General features: G+C 44.8%; 1 protein-coding gene across 1 annotated transcript in view; it reads right to left on the reverse strand.

Moving 5' to 3' along the window:
• Positions 1-20,141, reverse strand: part of SHTN1 (shootin 1) — a 905,549-nt gene extending 885,408 nt beyond the window's left edge. The window contains exon 1 of the mRNA XM_050803967.1: positions 20,138-20,141. The gene's annotated coding sequence lies outside the window, so the exon portion shown is untranslated. The remainder of the gene's footprint in view (positions 1-20,137) is intronic.
• Between the last annotated feature and the right edge of the window lie 1,000 nt (positions 20,142-21,141).

Genomic DNA, 21,141 nt, shown 5'->3' on the forward strand with positions numbered 1-21,141 from the left:
GAGTGACATTAATTACATTTGTTTAGGTTTGACATTATTAATGAACCTTCTCAGATGTTTATATTGTAGCCTCTTATTAAAACAATGTGATTAAAACAAATAATTAAAGAATATTACTACCACCTTAAATATGTACATCATGTTAAGCTTGCAAAAGGCTTCTATCCACAATCTGACTTGATATACACACTGATTCTATGAAGTTAATATAGCAAGACTTACTCTTTTTTCCTTTATATTTTTATTGTGATAAAGTACATGTAACATAAAATTTACAATTTTTAGCCTTTTTAAGTGTGCAATTCAGTAGCATTAAGTACATTCAGAGTGTTGTGAGACCACCCCATTCATTTCCAGAACTTTTACATCATCTCAAACAGTATTCATGAAATAATAACTCCACATCCCCCTTCCCCTCAGACCTTGATAAACTTGAATATACTTTCTGTCTCTATGAATTTAACTATTCTAGGTCCCTCATATAAATGGATCCTACAATCATTGTCCTTCTGTGGTTGGCTTCTTTCACTTAGCATAATGTCTTCAAGGTTCATCCATGTTGTAGCATGTGTTAGAATCTCATTCCTTTTCAAGGCTTAATAAAATTTCATTGTATGGATATACCACATTTTGTTTCTCCATTCATCTGTTGATGCATATTTGTTTTCTTTCTCCTTCTTAGCTCTTATGAGTAGTGCTGCTATAAACATTGCCAAGCCTTATTCTCATTTGACAAGTGTGATGAAAGAATCCCCCTTGTCACATGGAGGTAGAGCAGTGGTTCTCAATCCTGACTGTAAATAAGAATGGCTTGGGAAGTTAAACAAACACATGACAAAACATATCTTGGCACCACTCTGGACCAACAGAATGTCAGATTCTCCAGAGGTGCAGCCTGGATGGGACAGTTTTTAAAAATCTCCCAGGGGATTCTTCTGAGTGGAGGATCATGAAGCCCACAGCAACAGTGCTCCCCAGCTGGGCCACTCAGGACCATTGTGGGCTGTCTCCTTTGCATCTCCCTTTTCTTCACTAAAGCTGCCCCCACAATCAGTGGAGCAACGTGAATCCTCCTTACAGCATTTTAATCCGTAATTTAGAGCAGAAAAAATAAAGCAAAGATTTTAAAATCAAAATTCAAGCTTAAAAAAGCATGCTCTCAATACTATTAAGCCAAGTGCTGGTTTGTTGGCTAAATATATGGATCCATTTGTTTGTTGCATTTTAATCATCTCGTTTTAATAACACACCACAATACAAACAATTGTGTGGGTTAATTCAGCTCCATTTAAGAAGTCTTGTTTTGTACGCCAAAGCTTGTTGTTCTGTCTAGTTAAATGCTCATGCATTAAAATGCTAATAATTAAACTGTTACAATTGACTAATGAACTCTGCCAGCAATAAATGATGGTCTTGTTAGATTCACTGCACAGCCAGCCTCCCTTTGTACTGAGAAAGTTAAAGGTTAAAGCACTCTTGAAACCAGTGAGTGGATCTAGAAGCAATTACAATTTTTCCTTGAAACTAATAGTTACTACAATAATGTTTCAATTCCAACCCAGTAAGAGTAAAAGGAATAAAAGGGGAGAGGGAGGATGACTCTGAGCTCTATTCATGGAGAAGGATGTGGAGCTTTCTTTAGCCCACAAGGCAGATGGTGTAGTTATTCAGACTAAAGCCTACTTAGTTACAAACATCTTCTTGGAACCTAGTCTCCTGAGATTGCAGACTGAAATGGTGATTTTTCAGGACACAGTAGCAGGTGACCCAAGCTTCATGGAACTATTTGGAGAACAATGGTTAAGCAAAGCAGGGAGTTTCTCCCCAACACTGTGTGATTTTTGGGAAAGTGAAGTGGCTTAATCTCTTTGGATCTCAATTTTCTCGTTTTAAAAAGTGGGATGGATAATAATAAGAGCTCTTTATGGAGAGCATTTGCTTTGTCCTGTTGAACAGCCAGTTCCCATTCTTTCAGTAAGAGCTTCTGATTTTCCATGCAGAAGCACTGCTCCTTGGCTCTCCATCATAGGGTTTTGGGGGAGCTGATTCATGCCCCCAGGCTCCAGGGGTGAGCATGTGACCTGATCTTGGCCCTTCAGAGCATCCTGTCTCTCCAGACACTAATGGGCCTTATGAGAACCTGTCAGAGACAATCCTGGGGATCAAGCCAGAGTAATCTAAAAAGCAGCACCCCCTGCACTTGATCCTAGAAGCTGTAATCCTGGAGCGGTCAGGGCTGCTACATGAAGAAGGCCTTCTTGTCACAGACAAAACAGAGCTGACGTGGAGAGGCAGAGTCCCAAGGGGCTGGATACAGACTTACCCCATACCTTTCAGTGACACGAGCCCATATTTCCCCATTTATCCCACCCGTAAGCCAGTTTGAATTGAGTTTCTGTTGCTGGCCCCCAACAGAGTATCTCAGAGAGTGGCTGTGAACATTAAGTGAGTTAGTGCATGTATTGTTCTATAGAAGGGTAATCAGTAGATACTCAACAAATGGTAATAGGTATAATTAAAGAGATATCAGGAAATTGACCACCAGGCCAGGGTTACTGTACTCTCTTCTGATGTGCCCTTACACAGACCCTTTAAATGTGAACTTGACTTTGTTCGGGTGTGGTAAAGATGCAAAAGTGAACAAATTCAGCAGTGAAGATAAAACCACGTGGCTGGGCTGTTGGTGGAAAACCCCAAAGGCACTCAGGGCCTTCCCTTCTTGAGAACCTCATGCCCTTCTCCAATTATCCATGTTTTTCTAGAGGAAGCAATGCAAGAGTCTGCTGAGAAAAATTAAACAAGATCATGAACTTGAAGGATGTGCGACATGTCTTAGCCATTCTAATTATGGACTCAAACTTAACAGCAGCCACATTTAATCAAACAACCAGATTCCAAGCATTTGGTTGGAGCCTGCATTAGGAAGAGTCGCATGGCGGGAAAAATTTACAACTGCAAATCAGAATAGTACCCAGGTGATCTAAAGTAGGTCACTGCCCCTCTCTGAGACTCCTCATCTCTAAGATGGGGATAAAAATCTTGGGTCCTTGTATCAGGGATGTTGGGGAACTTTTTCAAGTTCTACTTACTTGGGGAAGAATAATAATTAACCACTTACATGGAAGGCTCTCCAGTTTCCCTAGAGTTTGTTTTTTTCTTTCTAGACGGAGTCTCGCTCTGTCACCCTAGCTGAAGTGCAGTGGTGCAATCTTGGCTCACTGCAAGCTTCACCTCCCAGGTTCACACCATTCTCCTGCCTCAGCCACCCGAGTAGCTGGGACTACCCGCGCCCGCCACCACGCCGGGCGAATTTTTTGTGTTTTTAGGGGAGACAGGATTTCACTGTGTTAGCCAGGATGGTCTCGATCTCCTGACCTCGTGATCCACCTGCCTCAGCCTTCCAAAGTGCTGGGATTATAGGCGTGAGCCACTGCACCTGGCCCCTTCCTTAGAGTTTTTACATCTACCTTTGGGTTTAGCAAATGGTAATGTGAATCAAATATATAAACATAAAAGGGGTATTTCTTTAAATTATTTTCTGCTCATCTCATGTATTTATTGTCTCCCTGATGAGTTCTTTTGGTAAATATTTACTGGGCATCTACTGTGTGTGTGACTGGTAGGTGGTAGACATATAATCAGGAAAAAACAGGTGTGGTCTCAGCTTTTATGGTGTTTATAGTCTAGTGGGGTGCCTACCAATAAAACCACCACATTCAATATACAGTTACAAATGTAATGAATGCTGCGATGAAAAAAAGATAGAATGTGAGGGAATAAGACAGAACATCTGTGTTTAGACGGTTATGGCGGGGAGGGCAGCTAGAGCTCTCTGTATAAGATTTGTCCTGAGATGTGCAGAATGAATGAGAACTGGGGCCATGAGTGAGCAAGAAGAGAGGTCCAGGCAGAGGGAGGAGCAGGTACAAGGGCCTGTGGCAAAAAGAGGATCCAGGCTCTGGGAGCTTCTGAGGACAGAGCTGGGGTTTTCTGCTTCCCTCTACACTGTATCTTGCTCCCTCCCTCATCCCCACGACATCCAGGGCTTCTGGCCCAGTGTAGGGCATGGAGCTGGCTTTTCAGGGAGAATGACATGGTGGTCCTGGCGGCTGTTCCTCTGCAGTCCCATCTTCTTCCCTCTAAGGACAAGGTTGGGCTGCCTTTTACTCCTAGATGAAGTTGGACATGAACAAATGACTTGCTTTGGCCAGTGGGATGCAACCCAAAGTAAGGAGAGTCACTTCCTGGTAGAAGCCTGAAGATCTGGTGCTCATTTCGCCATGTTTCCCTCCCCTGCCACAAACTGGGTATGTTCCACAGTGGAGGCTCTGTTACCTTGAGTCCCCAAAGGAGAAGAATGCAGAACAGACCCCTCAACCCAGACCGACATGGAATATGAGCTCAAAATGAATGTTTATTGTGCTCAGCCACTGAGGTTTTGTTGTTTTTGACAGCACTGTACAAATTATAATATCCTATATAAATTATTGTGTGATAATGATAATGAGTGAGGGAGAGGGGAAGTGAAACAGGGAGGAAGTGCCCAGCATGAAGGTGTGTTGTTGAGTTTGCTGCTGTAGGTCACGGGGGCTCAGCTGCCTGAAACTTGGGGAAGCCTGCAGACTGCATTCCAGAATATTCTGGCTAAAGGACAAGACACCAGAGCATTTATCCACAGGCTCCATCCTCCATTGCTCAAGTGGTGCCGCAGCAGGGTTCATTCTCCCTCAACCTCACACTGAACCTGTAGGTGGGCTCCATGGGATTCCCTGATTTTGGAGAAGGTTCTAAAGCAGAGCCCGAGGTGGAGACACTTATCAGGCCCTTGAGATGGAACCCTGCCAGCATGCAGAACACTACCCATTGCTTTTGGTGGTATCAAAGACAAAGTCAGAGACAGCTTGAGGGGATGTGACACAGGACACAGTCAGCATCTGCTACAGTTTGGCTTGCTGTGTTATCACTCCTTCTACTATTTGTGTTTTGAGAAGAGCCTGGGGCATAAGGTCACACAGCACTGAGAACGCAGACCATGAAAGTCAGAGAAAGGTGCTGCTTCAGAGACTAAAGGTAGGTTTGCTCTGATGTCACCTCTTCTAAGAAATCCTCTTGGCTTCCCTCTACTGAAATATTTTTTCCTTCCTCTGAACTTCCCTCTGAACTCTCTTTCCATGCCCAAGTAGAGCTATCTGCTCTGCCTGCGACTTCCCATGAATTTTCCTTTCTAGATTGTCATACAGTTGAAGGCGGGAGTCATTCCAGGCTCATATTCGTGGCCCTACTATGCCCAGCACAGTACTGGAACATGGAAAATACCCAAAAGTTTTATTTTTTTGAGTGAAAGGACAAATACATTTGAACTGGCACCAGAGAACCTATCCAGTTTTCTTTCTCTTTTCTTTTTTTTCTGTGAAGATCACTGAGCACTAGTAATAAAAACAATAAATACATACACAGTTCTTACTGGCTTGTGTTAGAAGACACTTTCACAATTATCACTCCCATTCCACTGATGACAAAATGGAGGCCAAGGAGGTAAAATAACTATCCTAAGTTCACAGAGCTGGGAATGACAGAATGAGGATTTGAACCAGGCAGTGCTGACTCCATTTTGAGTGTTTGTCCTTCTCTGTCAGGGAGCCAGTAGAAAACAAGACACTCAATTGATTTTAAGGCCTTCATCAGCTCTGTTCAAGCCCGGAGAAATCCCACTCTGGCTGGCACCACCGGGTCAACATCATAGTTTCAAGTTTGCATTATGATCCCAACATGGTCCATCATATCCAGCAATCATTGGGAGGAAGTGGGAACTACAAGCTCCTGTCTCTCTACCCTGGGAGTCATGACTACCAGCTGGTAGCCCATGGCCTCCTGAGAAACCTAGGTTCCTGCTCATGATGCCTTCATGGGGGAGAAACAGGCAGAGAGGGTGACATGAGAGCAAGGCTTACGCAACTTGAAACTATGTAGAAGGACAGTTTGCATCTGCTAATGGTTCCTTCTCACTACCCATCTTAGTTCAGTTCTCACTTCCTTGAGGCAGGCTCCCCTCCCAACACTAGATCAGGCCAAAGCCCTTTGTTAAAGTCTTCACTGACTGAGTTTTTCTCCTTTGCAGCACTTGACACAATTGCAGTTTTACAGTTTTTCATGACTTTAATTCATAGTCTCCTTCACAAAGCTAAAACCTCCACAAGTGCAGGAACCATGTCTGTTTTCCATCCACTCATCCATCCATCCATTCTTCCCTCCATCTAACCATCCATCCATGCATCCATCTATCCATCCATCCATCCATCTATTCATTCATCCATCCATTCCTCTGTTTAATTGTTCATTCATCCCCATTCCTCCATCCATCTATCCATCCATCCATGCATCCATCTGTTCATCCATCTGCTCTCTCATCCATCCATCCATGCATCCATCCTTCTATCCATCTATCTACGTATCCATGCATCCATCTATTCATTCATCCATTCAACCATCTGTCCTCCCATCCATCCATCCATCCCAAATATTTTTAAGTGCCAACCACATATGAGGCACCGATAAAGCTAATAGGGAAATTGCAGTGAATAAAACAAAATCTCTACATGTATGGAGCTTACATTTTGATAGAATGAGAGAAACAATCAATTGAAATAAATGTAGACTCTGTCAGGGACAATAAATGCCATAAAGAAAAAGAAAAATAAAACAAAGTTAGGGAAAGTGATAGGCAATGGGGCCCCTTTGCCAGGACCTCTCAGAAGCCAAGATTGTTTCCCAGAAATTTCTCCCAAAGGACACAAAGTCCTGGCACTTACTGGTCACCAGCTGGCAGCTCACTCTCTCTGGAGACCCTTGGGCTCCTGCTTTTGTCCCCTTCTTGGGAAATAAAAAAGTGAAGAGAAATAAGGAGTGGAATTCTCAGTATACAGTCAACTGCCTGGCATGCAGTGGGCACTCAATGAACATTAGATGAAAGACTGCACAGTTGAAGGGATGGATGGATGAAAAAGTATCAATGGGAGATTTCTGGGTGGGCTGGAGGCTGAGGACAGACATGCTCCCTTCTAGAAGAGGTGGGCATGGGGAGTATGAGTGTCTCACCCTGACATCAGCCTACTGTCTATAAGGGATGCTCTGGGGAAGATGAGGCAGGTTCAGGTGGCACCTAGAGGACTCCCTGAGTCTCCTGAAACCCCCTTAGACTCAACCCCATTTCTTCACTGGCATGGAATACAACTAAGCCTGATCCCAGGGTTGACATCCTGGCCCAAAGCCTTGAAGCAAGGGGTCCAGTCCCACGATGTGGTTCAAACCTGGGAGACTACAGAAATTCCTCTTCCTGGATCCACCTGAGTGCAGCAAAAGCCCAACTGGAATCCACAGAAGTTAATAAGAAAGCCGCACTGTGTACTTAATGAAGTTTTTGAGTCAATTACGAAAGCCTCATTGATCATATGTTAAGGTCTTGATACCTTTACAGATTAATTTTATTAAAACAAAAACTCTCAGTCTGTTAACTCCATAAATGTGTTTTAAATTTATTTTTGAATGCAACGATAAGCAGTGTGTGCACGTGTGCGTACACGCATTTAACATCACCACTCTAAAACAAGCTGCCCTGCATTTGAACAGCGCCCACCTGCTCATTCACGGAAATGCTGTCTGTTTCTGTGAATGTCAGTGTCAGTCCTCCTGTCCCGGGAGCAGCAGTGCTGGCACAGTTGCCCAGTGTATCTGATCCTCCTGGACAGCAGGGTGGTGCCTCTCGATATGCCACCTGGCTCAGTGGCAGCTGTTTTGGTGAGGTAGAATTCATGGCTGCTGACTGCAACAAGCAGTGATGATGGGACCATGTGAATGCCACCATCCTAAACCCCTGGGTGGATGGATGAGAGGACAGGTGAAGAGACCCAGGAATCAGAATTTTGAGGCCTTGCTAAGGAGGGACACCAAGGTAGTCCTCAAATGCCAGGCTACCTGGAGAATCTGACAGTGGTCTATGGATAGGGAAGGGCTGTTTTCTTTCATGCCAGTGACACGGGGAGAGATCCACAGAAAGGAGGCTCTGCAAGACCCATCAAGTAAACTGCTCAGCCGTTTCCACACTGGCCAAGTCCATTCTTGACGTTGGTTTTATGCCACCTGTTTGGGGAACGATGCAGAAACCCTGGAAAGAGGCCAGAGGGAGGTGACGATCACGTGGAAGTGTTGCAAAGCAGGGTTAAAGGAGCTAAAAGTATTTTGTACTTTGTGGGGGAGGGGAAGCGAGGGAGAGGGCTGGGATGTGGAGAGATGGAGAAAAACCATGTTCACGACTGCAGAAGGTTTTTATAAGCATGTGGCTTGTCAGAGTCATTTCCACCGATAAGAGTGGCGGAATTTTTATTCATTCATTTTGATGAAGCAGGAGGAAATTCAGTTAGACCTGAGGAAAGCCGTCTTGAAGAAAAGATTATTTATCATGACAACAGGCAGAATCTGTCCTATCCTGAAAAATCCTCATGACTCCGTCTTTTGAACAATAACTGATGCCTTTACTGAGGACTGAGACATAGTTTGAACTGACAATTAATAAAAACAAAACCCCCTCTCTTCTTGTCTCTTATCTTATTTTTCTGCATAATCATGTTTCTCATAAATAGAACTACAGTAAAATTTTACTTTTAAATAAACTTCTTTGATCTGACTATATGCTTATTTAGGTGATTTGGAAAATACAAAAAAGTATAAAGCAGAAGGAAAGAATTGAGATAAAAATCACTGTTAAAGTTACCTCCTAGTTTTTCTTTTTTGGACACAAATATATAAATTTTTTTCTATACATTTCAATAAAGGTTTGTACCTTGTTTATTATTATTTTGAGACAGAGTGTCACTCTGTCATCCTGGCTGGAATACAGCAGCACGATCTTGGCTTACCGCAACCTCTGTCAGCTTCCCAGGTTCAAGCAATTCTTCTGCCTCAGCCTCCCGAGTAGCTGGGATTACAGGTGTATTCCACCATGCCCAGCTGTACCATGATTTTTTTTCTTTTCTTTCTTTTTTTTTTTTTTTTTTGAGATGGAGTTTCGCTCTTGTCACCCAGGTTGGAGTGCAGTGGCACGATCTCAGCTCACTGCAACCTGCACTCCATGGGTTCAAGTGATTCTCCTGCTTCAGCCTCCAGAGTAGCTGGGATTACAGGTGCCCACCAACACGCCCGGCTAATTTTTGTATTTCTTTTAGTAGAGATGGGGTTTCACTCTAGTTGAAGTTGGCCAGGCTGGTCTCGAACTCCTGACTCAGGTGATCCTCCTGCCTTGGCCTCCCAAAGTGCTGGGATTACAGGCGTGAGCCACCATGCCCCGCCAATTGTTTTTCAACTTAAGCTGCTGCAAAGTCATTACATTCCTTGTCATTACAAAAATCTTTAAACTTTTTCCACATCAAAACAAGCGTTTCTTTTTGTCTTTACAAATGAAATACTGTCCAGAGTAACATAAAATTGAAATATTCCAGAACTACGTATTAGGAAAAGGTAAAGGTCCCATCCTTCTTATAAATCCACCCTCAGAGAGAATCGATGTGGACACTTTTGGGCACACGCCGTCATCTAAAGCATTTTTGATGACTGCATAATATCTGTTTGCGTGGCTGTACCACACTTTATTTCTGGCCCTCGTTATCTTCACTTATTCACTGTTTATTTGTTCACTTATTAAGTCACTGTTGAGCAGCTCCCTGTGCCCTGTTCTAGGCAATAATACGGCAGAGAACAAAACAGACAAACAGCCATGACTTTAGGGAGCTTTCACTTTAGTGAAGGGAAAACAGACCACAACGGAGTAAAACGCACATCAGGTCAGAGGGTAGTGTGTGTCCTGGAGAAAACTTGGCAGGGAAGGGCACGGACAGTGGCGGTGGGGCTGGGTGGAGGGGCTGCCCTGTGAATGCCTGTGCCTGGACAGAGCTCTAAGCCTTGACCTCAGCTGAGGACCCCGGCTGACCGCCTCGCAGCCCTGTGGCAGCCTTGCGCCTTTCTCTCTGGGACAGCGGTTATGGACTTCTCGTGCCTGACCTCAACCCTTCTCCTTCCCATTTCAGTTGTCAGAGTTGAGTCTGGAGAATTTTGCCTCATGCTTTTTCTTTCACATGCAAACTTCCTGGGTATTAAAACTAAGGTTGGCCTTTTATTTTGCCCATTTTCTCACCTGCTCAGCATGATCACAGTCAACAACCCCAGCAGACTGGCTGAAACCAGAAACTCCCACAAGCTGAGCTAAGTCCCTCGCTCAGGACCCTGATTCTGCCTCCTCACGAGATGGTGCCTTGGACTGAGCCCCAGGAAATGTGCTATGTTGGCCTTGTCTAGCCACCAAAGGACCCCGAAGGGCATATTTCCTTCCCTGGGCTTGCAGGAGGAATGCGTTTCCACCAGTACCACATCTGGGCCTCACCGAGCCTCTGACAGGAGACACCTGCAGCCCCTCACCCAGGTTACCCGAGGCGGGTCCCAGCTGCTCAGCTCGGGCCTTCCCCACACTCAAGGACAGCCGGCAGCTCAGAAGGCCACCTGTTTGGGCAACAGAGAATTACTTGATGCTTCACTTAAAATCACCGGAGAATAAGCACAATGGAGCATTAAAAACTTTGACAATTTGATACTTTGCAGAATACCTCCCCCGCAAAACATCAGTTTTTAAAGCATTAAGTGAGACAAGGCAAAGATGCATAAAGAAAAAGCTGACTGTCCTCATCACCTCCACCCTCCCCTTGAGCACGCAGGCCTGGGCTGGTGTGAGGCTCCCACACGGCCGTGACAGATGTGTGCGGACTTAGGAATTTCGTGTCATGAAGATGGAACCCTGCTTTCTAAATTTCTCTGAACCTATCTTCCTTTGTGTGCTTGATGGCTCTACAAGTCAGCGAATCTGAGTCTACTTCAACCATTTTCTGTGATATTTATACGTACCCACATATATATAATTTGCACATTTCAGATCTGATTCCACATGATGTTTTTGTGCATAGCTTTGCTTCAAACTTGCTTCCTCTCACTAGTTTCCCCACCACCCACCTCCACGAATTCAGGTTCACAACCTGTTTTATGTCCTTCTCTCCTCTATGCTGGGCTCATATAGTCATATACAGGCACACAAATAAAAACACACATCCAACATATAGACATATTTTATTTTTGAGACAGGGTCTCACTCTGTTGCCCAAGCTGGAGCCTAGTGGTGCAATCACGGCTCACTGCAGCCTCCACCTCCCTGAGCTCAGATGATCCTCCCACTTCAGCCTCCCAAGTAGCTGGGACCATAGCCACGCACCACCACACCCAGCTAAGACATATTCTGCATGCCTCACTGCATCTTGCTGTTCTCACCCACCAATATGTCACGGAAATCACCCCAAATCAAATAATGGGCCAGGCGCAGTGGCTCATGCCTGTAATCCTAGCACTTTGGGGGGCCGAGGTAGGCAGATCATTTGAGGTCAGGAGTTCAAGACCAGCCTGACCAACATGGTGAAACCCCATCTTTACTAAAAATACAAAAAATTAGCCAGGTATTGTGGCACACACCTGTAATCTCAGCTACTCAGGAGGCTGCTTGAACCCAGGGGGTGGAGGTTGTGGTGAGTTGATATCATGCCACAGCACTGTAGTCTGGAAACAGATTCAGACTTCGTCTCAAAAAAGAAAAAAAAAAAAAAATCAAATAATGGAGCTCTCATTTTCTCGTAGTGGGAATTAACCCTAATTTATTTGAACATTCTCCCGTTAATGGCATTCATCTTATTTTCTTTTTTGGCCCTGACAATAGTGCTATACTAAACACCCTTCTGTGTGTGTGTTCCTAGATCCACACCTTTAGGTCATTGTGCTTCTATTTTTATGGACTAAATTCTTAGAAGTGAAGATTCTGAGACTCTGGGAAAATGTAAAGCTTAAAAATGTAAAGAAAAAAAGAAGGAGAATAAATGGTGCATGTGATGTAAGCCCTAAGCTCGGAACTTGGGAGGCTGGGACATTGTCCATGGTTTAATTTTTCCATCCTCATTCCTAAATGGTTCTAAGTGTTCCTTCTGCCTCCTATAGTTAGAGTCAGCACAGTCTAACTGCTCTGACCTTCAGCTACTCAAATTCTCCACTGGAGCTAGTATAGGAAAAACAAATTCCATAGCAGGAGGCAGGGTCCCTTACTTGGAAAGTCACCCAGCCTCTCCTCACATTTTTGTCTCCCCATCTTCAAAGCAATATAGCAAGTGGGCTGCAGAGGGTTGCTGTGGGATCTTCATGAAACTTTTAGGAGATGAAGGTTTTGGAGGCTGTGAAGTGTTATGTCCAGGTGAGGGCTGGACACTGCACCGGGTTGAACCTGCTCTCTTGGAGGCCTTGGTGGAAGCTCAGCTCCAACAAAGTCCTCTATCTCCTATCCATATGTACTGCTGTGGCCTCGCCAGGATATTTAGCTTCACTTAAAGTGGATGCTTGAAACATAGGTTTTCTCTTTTCCTTGATGGAAATAATTACTGCAATTGAGCAAAACAGCCACCTTTCATTTTAACATCAACAAATGATTGAGTCATGATGGGTGAGAAGAAAAAAGCCACAAATGCTTAAGGCGAATCTTTGTTTAAAAAATCGCATGTTCTCACTCATAAGTGGGAGTTTAACAACGAGAACACATGGACACAGGGAGGGGAACATCACACACAGGGGCCTGTCAGGGGAGTGGAGGGCTAGGGGAGGGATAGGATTAGGAGAAATAACTAAAGTAGGTGACAGGTTGATGGGTGCAGCAAACCACCGTGGCACATATATACCTATGTAACAAAACTGCATGTTCTGCACATGTATCCCAGAACTTAAAGTATCATAAAAAAGAAAAAAAAGTAATTAGATAGAACCATACCATTAAAAAAAAAAAAACAGCTGATAGAATCTCAACTTATTCATTTGGCAATGTTGTTCATTACCCATGTAGCTGGACCAGTCTGACCCTAGGGGTAGGGCGGGTTGAGGTCAGGCCAGTGTTCAAATACTAGCCCTGCATAAACAATGGTCTTGGTCCACTACTTAGGTAATACAGCAAATATTTCTTTCTCATGATTCTGGAAGCCAGGAAATCCAAGATCAAGGTGCTGGCAGATACAGTGTCTGAAGAGGACCTACTTTCTGGTTCCTAGATGGTACCTTCTTACTATGTCCTCACATAGAGGAAAAAGTGAAAGAATTCTCTGGGGTCTCTAATGTAAGAGTTCTAAGTGCATTCATGAGGATTGTGCCTTTATTAACCTAATCACCTCCCAAAGTCCTCACCTCTAAATACCATCCCCTTGCGGGTTAGGATTTCAACATATCAGCCAGGCGTGGTGGCTCACGCCTGTAATCCCAGCACTTTGGGAGGCCAAGGCAGGCAGATCACCTGAGGTTGGGAGTTCTAGACTAGCCTGGCCAACATGGTGAAACCCCATTTCTACTAAAATACAAAAATTAGCTCAGGAGTGGTGGTGGGCACCTGTAATCCTAGCTACTCGGGAGGCTGAAGCAGGAGAATCACTTGAACCTAGGAGGCAGAGGATTCAGTAAGCAGAGATCGCACCACTGCACTCCAGCCAGGGTGACAAGAGCAAAACACTGTATCAAAAAAAAAAAAAAAAAAAAGGCGGTGGGGGTGTGTGGAATTTCAGCATATGAACTTTAAAGGGACATAAACATTCAGACTATAACAAAATGAAAGCTAGGCCAAGCATCATGTGCTGAAATCTGACATCACCCTTCTTTCCCTGTCCTGGTACATGCACAGTGATTGGTGCCATTGGCTTTTAACCATGCTTGCTAGAACCTGGGGAGAAGGAGACACAGATGCAGGATGAGGTACATTTGCTTTAGATCCAATTGAGAAATGCTTAGTTTCACTGAGAAGAAAAGTGGTTCCATGCAGTCAGTTCCATGGAAAAGGTCCCTGATACATTTATAGAAATCTCAGAGATGTCACAGACATCATGGAAAGAACAGGGGTAAGGGAGAGGTCCTGGGTCTGATTATGGCTCTGCCACCAAATAGTTTGAAGACCTTACTTCTTACTCCTCTGGACCTCAGTTTACCTGCGTGGACTAAAACCATTGTACTAGATGCCTTCTAAAGTCACTCTCAACTATGAAACTCTAAGGGAATTTTTTAAAAATAAAAACATTTTTAACATAACAAAAGAAATCATGCTTTTAAAACAGAGAAATCAGAAAATACAGGCAGGCCAAAAAAAAGAAAATTGAAAAAATCTTAAATCTGAAATCATATTTCTAAGCAGTGATCATTATTAACAAACTTATGTACAGCCTCTTGGACCTTTTAAAATAGGCATACGTATCTCTTACGTATCTCTTACATATAAAATATGTACTTCTAGTAAATAAGGGATCATACTATATATATATAAAACATTACAATATACTTATTTTTAACTTAACATGTTCTTTGAGTTTCTTCATATTACTTTCAATCTCATTTAAAATGCTTGATTTGTTTGGTATATGCATGCCCCACATTTTATTAATGCTGCACATTTAAGATGTTTTGTATTTTTCACTCATATATATAACGCTGTGATAAACATCCTGGTAATTACCTCTTCACTCGCATCTTAAAATTGTATCCTTAATTGTGATGATTGGAAAAGTAGAAATGGGTGGCATATGCTAAGAGCAGAGAGCGGGCAGAGGCCAGGCTGCGTCCAACATGTTTTTTGAGTGTGTGGGGAGGAATGGGTGTCTGAGTCAAAACACTAACCGTGATATTGTAGAAGGGCATCTCTGCTTCAGGCTGGCTCTGCCTGTGAGCAGGGAGGGGCAGGTAGCAGGTGAGATGCTCGCACTCTATGTTCCCTGAAGATCCCACCAAGTGGTGAAGAACTCATGAACCATGTCCCAATTTCAAGTGCTGCAGACCCTGCAGACGCTTTCAGAGATGTGTACTGGGTAGCACACATCTACCCAGATGTGGTATTGAGGGGGGAGGTGAGTAATCTTGTGTTGCCTGGAAATCAAGAGAAGGTTCTCTGATAACAATCGCTACTGAGTCATTCCCTGAAGAAAGAACTAAGGGGTTCTCCTTCATTGACTCTTGGAATGCCATTTCATTGCCCTCCTCATTAGCAAAGGGGAAGCATAAAAATCGCGGTCTCATAAACAAGTGCTTGCAAGATTACTGAGATAATACACAAAGACCATTTGAGGGCCTCCCTGAATTAAAAAAATGTGGGATGAGGCTGGGGCCAGTAAGCCCTGGTAGCTCAGCAGTTGTCGGTAGAGCTAGTTCCTAAGTGCTTCAGAGACAGCCTATCTGTGCCCATTTCATAGATGGGTGCCCTCGGGACACAGGGGTCCAAGGGATGGGTCCATCACTACGCAAAAGAACCACAGCAGAGCTGGAAACTCATCCTTTGTCCATGGCTGATGCTTTACTGTTGAAAGGTTGGAATGAGGTAACGTCTCAGAATGTCCTTTGTAAACTATAAAATATTATATGTCTATGTGAGAGATGACTATGACTTGTAAAGCTAAGTTATAGCAAATTTTAAATGAAAATCTCAAACAGCCAAGCTGCAGAATGCTAACTTTTCATACTCATTTTTCCTAACGGGACAATAGGAATTGAGAAGACGGATTGAATTCTGCTGTAGGATCTAAGTTCTTCTATCATGTTAACCCATTTAATCCTCCCCCAAAGCGTGAGGTAGGTGCGACAATTATCCCCAGATTACAGGTGGGAAAACTGGGGCACAGAGAAGTTAAATAATTTGCACAGAACCATGTGATCTATATGTGCCAAGCCTGTATACATACAAAAAAAAAAGTGCCATGCCCCCGAAAAGAGGACCTGAGCTTGACCTGACCATTAATATTCTTCCAGAAAAATCTAGCTGACTCAGAGATTTGTCCCCTTTTTGCCAGCACAAGGCTGACCATGCTGGTTGGGGTCCTGCAGTGTTCCATGCTGGGGTCTCTTCCAGAATAAAAAGGGTTAAGCCGACCCATGACCTAAAGGACCCTGTGATATTTTCCTTCTGTGCCACATATGTAGATGGGCTCTGAAGACGATCATCTCCCCTCATTGGAAATCATGAATTTTTATGAAGCCAGCCCAGAATTCCCAGAATTCAGTCGGGTGCACTTTGCAGACCCTAAAATGCTGTCACCATGGAAGGTTTCATTGCTTGCACCTGCTATAACATTTGAGGCATTTGAGAGGCAGTGAAACACATTTGCTTTTCATTTTATCTGACTTTGGAAACCTTTGAAGTGTTTAATAGTAGAGCCCAGGAAAGATCTCCGCCTCTTAATCATTTACTCGTAAGGCACATTCTCGGCTGGTAGCCTGTCAAGCAGAAACTGAACTGAGCCCAGTTTTATTAAGTGTCACATGCCCAGTCACTGTTCATTAAAGGTGTTTTAAGGTTTGAATTATGTAATTTATGAGAAAAATAAAAATTCCATTGTTTTATTAATATGCAGCCCAGGATCTCTTGCTCATAACAAACTGGAAGGCAAGTTGAGCTAAAGGGCATGAGGGAGGCTGGAGGTGGCCTCCTGGGCTCCTGCCTCCCACGTCCACACTGTCCAACCCCGGCAGAGCTCTGGGAGGGAGCCAACCACCACCCCGACCTGTCCTCCAGGTCTCTCTATGTACACCCAATGAACAATGGAGCTGCATTCCTCCTCTTTCCATCTCCCCGTCCCTTTCCCGGAAAGGCCTAAGAAAAACAGTATGAAAAAGCATTCCTAGAGTGACCCCAGGTGCCCTGGGTGTCACAGTCATTGAGACACCTATGCTTGCCTCTCAGAAGAGCTAGGAGAGGGCTGGATACCGGGTGCATCCCTGGACGCCAGGCCCTCGGCCACCTGCTCTAAGTAAATGATTTTATCGAATCTTGACAATGCCTCAGGGGAAGGAATGACTGTCCCCATTTAATGGAAGAAGAAACAGAGGAGCCGCGGTTGGGACCCAGGGCTGCCCATGTCCTTTCTTCTCAAGAGGAGGCGGCATCCTAAGCCCAGACCAGCCTTCTTGGAATCATGTTACTGAACCTGCCAGGGGGTGTGGGTGGACCGAGCAACGTGTGCCTTATCTGGACTTGCAGCTCGGTGCAGAGACCCCCAGCAAGGTTAGCTGCCTTCGCCAGGGACATTTTCCTCCTACAGATTCTCAGCGCGTTGTCCAAGCATTTACAACGCCCAGTTTACCAGCGGATTTGCAGGAGGGGTTGCTCCTGCGGAGTCACCCTCATCTGCCACAGTGGGACCCCAGTTCCCCATTTCCCTCCCCAACTTCTGAACAAAGGTGGAGGAACCAGCCTTACCTACTAGAGGAGGAGGCTTTGAAATCCTCCGGCAGGTGTTCCCTTCTTCAGTCTCTCTCTGACCATCAAATAAAACACTAATGGGAAAAAGTCATTTTCCAAAATGTGGACAGCCCCAGAATATTCAGACCTTTGTTAGGATTTGTAGGTTAGTGCCGCTGAGGTATTTTTCACCCTCCACATGCCCCCCACTTTCCTGCCCACACAGAGAGAATCACAAACTTGATATTTGAGTATTTCTTTAATCAAGTGACTCATGTGTTACAGGTGCAAAATTGTACCAGGCTTTTCCCTTTTGGCTTAAATTCGTGAGTTTATTTCTTTAAAAGTGATCTCAGGTGCTAAGACTTTTCTAAGACATCTAACAGGAATGGTGTAGTTTTAAGAACAGAGGCCCTTTAAAACCAGGGTTGGGAGCGGGGGTGGGCGGGGTATGGCTAGAGCTCAACCAGCTTCCATCTGGGAAGCTCCATTCTCCCAGCTGACCCAGAATAAGAAAGGCCCTGTTTGCAGGAGGCGAGTTGGTAGACCAGGTTTTACAAATTGACGTCAATCATTAATCCACTTAATTTTGAATTACCAATTCAACTGATATTCTGATAGTGCTGGCTGCTGGCAATCTGGGCTGTAGGAGACATTGCCTTTGATCTGCCAGTTCAATTTCCATTAGCAGTAAAAACCACAGACCTCTGCTGGGCCACAGAATGGAGAGTTCTGATGTCTCCAGGAGTCTTGCGGGAGCTCTAAACTGCTTGCTTGTCCTGGTGCTGAAAAAGATCTGGGTAGTGTCTCTAGAAGGAGCCATCACCAATCTGTTAACTCATTAACTCTGCACACATTTCCAGCATTGGGCTAGGCACTGAGACACTGGGAGGAGTAATTTATTTCAGCCAGTGAGAGAGACAGGTATGTGACCAGGCAATTGCAGCACACAGGGCTTGATACGTGCCTGAAGGCAGAAGTACAGACGGCCATGGGCACTCTGAGGCGGGGCAATCAAGGAAGACTTCCCAGAGGTGGTGATGTCTAAGCTGAGACTTGAAGCTAGGCTAGGAGGTAGCTGGGAGATGGGCAGAAAAGTACAGGCAAGCTGAGACGGAACTTCTAAACCCTGGGAAGGAGCTTGGAATTTTGTCCAAAGGCAAGAGGAGCCATTGATCGGTTTTAAGAAGGGGTGGGTTACAGGAGTAGATTCATATTCTAGAGGTCAAAGCATGAAGAGGGCGGGAGAATGGGCAAGAATGGAAGCAGGGAGACCAGGTTGGAGTATGACATTAACAGGGATACTGCTGGTGGGGGCATTTTGTGTTAAACAAAGCCTAACGTGGGTGTATTTCTGTCAGGGGGTGCAAGGGATATCCTGCCCTTACACCCCCCATGAGGAACATGAGGAGCCCCCAGGGCCACTAAAGGCAGGCCCCATGACATCTATCTGAGCCTGAGCCCGCTGAGCCCCTCCTCAGAGGTGAAAACTCTCAGGGAATTAAAGATAGCCGGGGAAAAGATAGAGCTCAGAAGACAGTTGGAGGGCAGAGTGCTCCTGTCTTAAGTCTCATAAGATTTAATTAAACTCTTGGATAGCTTTGGGGACAGAAAATTGAGGAAAGAATTTCCCTTGTATCCTAAGTGAAATAACTCAGAAAAAAAATTTCCCCTGGACTCCAGACATGCATCAGGTAAGAGCTGGCCCAGGGAAGCCATGGACGGTTGTGTAGGCTGGGCACAAAACCAGGTGGCCATGGTGGGTGACCTTGGGTAGCATATAACTTCTGTCAAGTATCAGAACGTCTTGGCCTTAGTGTTAGATACTATATTTTCTTTCACAAAAATGATTTTAATGCGAATATCATGTATTGATCATTTTTAAAAATTAATTGAACACTTACTAAGTGCCAGCTCTGTTGCATGCATTCACATGTTAGCTCACTTAATTTCCCCATCCCTGACAAGTAGGCTTCATTATGTCCATTATCAATAATGGGAAAATTGAGGCTCAGAGACTGTAAATCACTGGGGCAGGGTCACATGACTGATAAGTGTCAGGAATTGTCAAAGTGTGACAGGTAAATCCAGCCATGGCTGGGACATCCTTTAAGGGTTGCAAGGGTGGAGGGGCATAGATTTGGGAGCTGGTGAAATGTCAGGCTGTGCAGTGGCATTCAGCAACACGAACAAGCAGGGAGACACCTGCGAGAAGTTAGAAGCTCTCTGTGTGCAGAGTCCTGCTCTCTGGCCCTGCCAGCTGGCAGCTCTCTTTACCAGGCTGTTTAATGGGAAGGCACTGCCCATCAGCTGAGGCAGCACATTCCTGATTTCTGCACATCTTCCCACCACTTTTACAGCACTTTTCACTCAGATGAATCTACTTACCTACCTTTTGCCAGAAACCAAGTGAGATGCTGCCTGCATGGAAAGGCTGGAAGGGGAGCCTTTCAGTCTTACCTGGCTGACCTCTAACCACTTTCCATGGAGAGTCTGTGGCAGGTGGATCGGAGGAGTGCAGCAGTGAAGGAGCGGCTGAGAGTCAATGGGACAGACATGGCACATTGCACCTCTGCCATTGTTGTCTGCTCTACAGGGATTCCCAAGGCCGTGGAGACAGGAGGTTGCCCCAGGACAGATGTTAGTAAATGTTGGCCCCGGAGAAATGGAATGAAATGGTGAGAGTGTTGCTTATCATTCAGTGCACACAAACCAAAACTGGCACCATCTCCAAAAAGTTGACATTTAGCATCCTTTTGGGTGATGCATTATCCAGACAGACTGCTTTGCCCTGGGGATGGCCAGAAAGAGAGTGGACCCCCCTTCTGATTTCATAGTGAGTTACAGGGGTGACAATGGGTGTGTGAGTGGGAGGTAGCCTGCATCCTGTGCTGAGCCCCTTGCCAGGCACCTTGGTTATTTTATGTAGCCTGCCTGGCCACCCTCTGGGGTAACTAACATCACCCACATTTTACAGAGGACACTATGGCTCAAAGATTGAACACATTGTCCAAAATGTCAGCAGTGGAGGGGCATGCCCACTCCTGACTCATTCCAAGGGGTGTCCTTTCCATGTGGCTGTGGGGCCTTACACAACAGAGAACATTTAGGCAGGTAGGGTCTATTTTAGATGTGCTGGAAAGCAAATTTTCATCATTTTAGATGGATTCTGTTAATCATAAAAGCAGTATCTACTTTCTAATTTTCAGGACATGGAATATTTCCAAAGTAGCCCAGTTGGAAATTCAACCTACCACCATTAAGATTTCGATCCAGGGATGGCATTTATTCAGGAGGGAAAAAACAAACAGGCAAACTCTACCTGCACTGAAATGAGAACGAGGACAGGCCCTGGCTTGCCAAGCCAGGGGGGCAGATTTTGCACCATGAGAATTAGCTCCAAGTTGCCACCCAAATGCTGGGGGTAGACAGAGGGGGGCCCAAGCCAGGTGTCTCTTCCCTGAGGATGAGAGGTGACAGGATGAATGAATGAGACAGGGGAGGCTTGGGCCACTCCTCCAGGCTGCCCTGCCTTTTCTGAATGACCTCCAACACTACAGTTCTCCCTAATTCAGTGACTCCCCAAGCACAGACCATGGACAAAATCTCAGGAAGCCACAAATCTCATACACACTTAAAAAATATACAAGTAAGTCTTTAACGAGACATCTGGACACACCTCTGTTGCAATGATAATTAACTTTCTGGTAGAATAAGACTCGTTTTGCTGTGTCTCAAATTGGGATCCAAGATGAATTAATTCTCTAGAATCTGTGAATTATTTTTCCTTGAAATGGAGTCCATGCATGTTGGAATCTGAG

Source organism: Macaca thibetana, chromosome 9 (genome assembly GCF_024542745.1).
Source record: "Macaca thibetana thibetana isolate TM-01 chromosome 9, ASM2454274v1, whole genome shotgun sequence".
In the NCBI taxonomy this organism is placed as follows: domain Eukaryota; kingdom Metazoa; phylum Chordata; class Mammalia; order Primates; family Cercopithecidae; genus Macaca; species Macaca thibetana.